Consider the following 4,640-nt stretch of genomic DNA (forward strand, 5'->3'; position numbering starts at 1 on the left):
TTAACTATTATAATTATTTTATAATTTTTAAATAGTTAACATAAAATCAAGATTTTTAATTCAAATAAATTAACTATCATATAAAATAAAAATAATATAATAATATAATATAAATTTTAAATTAAAATAAAAATATCTACAAAGATTAGAACAATTGTATCTAATTCTTGAATACTTGTTGCAAATTGTAAATAAGATTTATGATTTTATGAAGATAATAACATAGTAAACTTTTTACTTTTAAAAAACAAATTGAAGTTAAAAGAAAAAAGAGTAAATAAGGGAAATCGAATTTAAAAGTGGATATTATAAATTAAAAAAAATTAATTTTATATATAGGAAATATAATAGTTGTTGAAAATCATTACTTGATTAGAAATAAAAGCTGCTGGAGGTGATTTTATTTACAAGAAAGAAAAGAAAAGGGTTAAGGGTCAGATGCTTTGATACCATAAGCAAACAGAGAGTGAAAATGAGTTGAAGGGTATTTTATTTTGATTGGTATTTCATAACATATACAAGGGAGTTGCTATTTACAATCTCACTTGACAGGGTACAATATAAAAATAGAATTCATGATTACTGGCATTCACATGACTAACATTCATAATAGATACCCTCACTCCCCAAGCTTACTCCAAAGCCTCACACCTGCTTGGATGCATCAAAAAGGTTGCAGGGCAGTGCAAATCTGCCCTCGCTGCACCTTGTTTCCGCCTCTATCTAAGCAAACCCATGGAGAAAGGAACAGCGTTGAACCCAATTATTGACTCTAAATGAAATTCCCTGGACTGGTAAACTTTTGCAAAGCATGTGCCTATTGGAAAGCAGCGAGCCTAAAGTATCAATTACTCGAGACTCGCGGAATGCGGAAATCCTCGCCAACGAACCAAGGGAGTATAGATGGCTGGAATTTGCAGTATAGTCATCAATATCAGATTCAGCAGCAGCTGTTATCTCCATTACAGTCATCAAGTAGCAGTGATTTAACGTCTCAGTTTACATGAAGAAAGTTAAAAAGAGCTAACCTTTTTGCTTGGTCTCGCGACCTTATTGCTTCATGAATAGAATATTAGGAGAATACTTTCGCTTTCCCATCGCACATTCGCACAACAAGGAAAAGACAAGAAGTGGGCCACTTTTCGCAACCATCGCGAGTTTAACATCCTAGAACCGAACAAGATCTCCAAGTCTCGCTAGACACAACATGATTGGTCCATGTGTGGGACCAACTGTCTAATACTTTTAGATTAGCTAACTTCATGGGTTCTGTCGTTTTGTGATCCTCGAGATGTTTGGGGTACTACTTTCTAGATCACCGGTGCTGATGCAATTAAAATTCTCCAAAATTTTAATGAATAGGAAATTTGTAAAACGTGCACATTAAGATATGTAATACAGTTAAGCCATGGTTGCTTATTGACTTTGGGTGGAAACGCGAGCCACAGCCACAAACTCGATCAAAATCGCGCTACTGCCTACTGATAAATCTTTTCCAGGATTTCTGTGCTACTGTATACTCAAGACTTCCGATCCTAGAGAAGATAAACTAGATATCGCGCGACAGAACAGGAAATTCGAGCGTTACCCCACATGTATCATTGCCCAGTTTAGACAAAGAAGAGTAAAAAAAAAATTAGGGAAAACCTGAGAATCGGCTGTGACCGCACTATCTATTAAGCATTGGGACACCTTTTCTCTGAAAATCGCCAGATTCGGGCCTGTTCATTCAATCTGTTTAGGAGTGAAAGATCCTTTACGGAACCTGTTGGGACCATTTTGCTTCTCCTTATTTAAAGCCACATCGTTTGTTTAGCCAAGACAGAAAAACCTTGAGCGACCTCTTTCTTTACTTTCATCAATGGCGATAGTCCTAAAGAATCTTAAGAAGACGGATATCGAGAAACGATTGACGATCCCAAGCAGGGCCCTCCCTTCTTTCCCTCCTCTAAGTGACAAGCACATGGTGGATTTTGCGGTTAGGGACGAGGAGAGTGGCCATGTCTGGAAGTTTCGAATTTACACTCGTAAGAACATGAACAACAACAAGTACCTGAAGCCGGTTCTTACCAAAGGATGGCGAGAGTTTGTTTGCAGCAAAAAGCTGAAGGTTGGTGATAGAGTTGCGTTTTACAGTGCGGAAGAACAAGCTGGCGCTGTTGAGTATCGTGTCAAAGTGCAAAGACCACTTAAAATTTTTGGTGCTATGGTATTTCCTTCCGAGGAGTCTCTGTTTGTTAATGTAGCAAAGAAGCTTGTCTAATTCGTATGGCTTCAACTGTTGTAGGATTTCTTGTAATTATGATAAAATATGCTTTGTAAATATACTGATTAGTAATAATTTTTTTTCTTCCTTGATCGGATCATATTCATGGGGCTACTTCTTCTATCATTTTTGCCGATAAATATGGAATTGAAAACAGAGCACAAACAGAGTAGTTTCATTTTCTCTAACTGGGTAGCTCCTCAAGTTACTACTACCATTTTAGTTGCTAATCAAGATGGATTATTTAAAGAGTAGCTAGTATTTCCTCTGCTAAAAAGAACAGAAACAGAGCTAAAAGCGTTTGACTCTCCAATTTATGATCTTTGGCTCGCCACTGGTCAGAGGATCAGATGCTTTTAGCTCTGTTTCTATATCTTACAAATTTCAGAAGAAAGACATGGAAGAGAAATGATGAAGATGAAGGAGGAGCCCAACAGGCAATGAAACTTTGTCACATTAGCTACTGATTCAGGGTTCAATAGATGTAAGCAATTTCATCATTTCTTGATAATAATCGAACATCATCACTGCATCAGTCTACCGGGGTTGTGAATTGGGAGACGATCGAAATAAAAACCGCCAGAGTGAGCAGAGAGCCATACCACATTTATTGATAGATCCCTATATTTCTTTGCCATCAAATTTGGAGCAAGAGATTAAGATTGACAACTCCTTAATTTTGAAATATCCGGATTCAAATTCGATTAAAATTTATTTACTCGTACCATACTCAAATTTGAATAAAAATAAATCACTTAATACTCAAATTGGATTATTAATACTTACTAAAAAAATCTAACTTAAACCCAAAATAAAAAATAAATTTTAATATATATTAATAAATAGTTGTAATGGTACTCATATACTAAATAAGACATCGAAATAGAAACCATCTGAGTAAGAGAGAACAATACCACAGTCATTGGTAGATTTCTTTATTTCCATGTCATTAAAGTTGAGACAACATAATAGACCGTTTTATTAATTTTAAAATATTTAAACTCGAATCTAATTAAAATTTAATTTTTTATATTATATATCCGAATCTAAATAAAATAAACACTTAATATTTGAATTCAATTATTAATACTTACAAAAATCTAAACTTCAATTTGAAATAAAAAATAAATTTTAAAAATTTTTTTTGTATATATTAATAAATATTTATAATCTGTTATGAAATAAATCTGAAAAGAACAATTATAAAAGAAATATAAAAAAAATATTTAGAAGGAAAGAAAATATTTAAAGAGAGTAAGAAGATCTTAATCAACTATGTATTTACAAATGAAATAAGGGGTCTATTTATAGGCCAATAACCCCTTGAATTATAATCTTAATCTAACTCTATCTAAGAGTTCAAATCATATGACATTTCTTATATTTGGCCTATTAGGCTGTTTGACTTGGTTTGCACTTCTTGGGTCATAATATAATGGGCATTCACATATTTGTTCACAACACTCCCCTTGAATATCCATTGTGTTAAGAATATGCTTCGTTAAAACCTTATAAGAAATAAACTTTATGGGAAAAAATCTTGATGAAGGAAAATAGTATAGTGCTTATTTTACTTTTCTTAATGGCTGCATTATATAGATCTTTAAAATGATACATTCCAATCTTTTCAAATATTGTACTAAGAAGGGCTTTGGTGAACAAATCCGGTAGATTGTCACTTGACTAAATTTGTTAAATATTAATTTTAACTTTTTCTTGGAGATCATGTGTGAAGAAGAATTTTGACTAACTACGTGTTTTATTCGATTCCCTTTAATATATTCTTCCTTTAACTGTGTTATATAAAGAGTATTATCCTTATATAACGTTGTTGAAATTTTTTTCTTAGTTGAAAAGCTACACGTTTCTTGAATATGTTGAGTTATAGATATTAACCAAACACATTCATGACTTGCTTATGAATTGCTAAAATTTCTGTACGGTTAGAAGAAATAGCAACTATAATTTACTTTATAAAATGCTATGAAATAGTCATACCTCCATATGTGAACAAGTAACATATCTGAGATCTAGCTTTGTGTAGATCAAATGAATATTCTACAACTGCATAACTAATTAAATTCGATTTTGATGCATTTGAATAATATAAGCCCATATCCATTGTTCTTCGAAGATATCGAAGTATATGTTTAATTTAATTCCAATGTCTTTGAGTTGAAAAAGAACTATATCTTGCTAATAAATTCACAAAAAATGATATATCAAGTCATGTATTGCTAGCGAGATATATTAGTGCTCTAATTACAATAAGATACAGTACTTTAGGACTAAGAAGTTTTTCATTATCCTTACGATGTCAAAAAAAGTTTTTTTTGACATTCCATGACCTTACAATCATTGGTGAACTCAATGG

This window comes from Theobroma umbraticum, unplaced genomic scaffold, assembly GCF_002168275.2.
Source record: "Theobroma umbraticum cultivar Fairchild unplaced genomic scaffold, ASM216827v3 scaffold_50.0, whole genome shotgun sequence".
NCBI classification, from domain to species: Eukaryota; Viridiplantae; Streptophyta; class Magnoliopsida; order Malvales; family Malvaceae; genus Theobroma; species Theobroma umbraticum.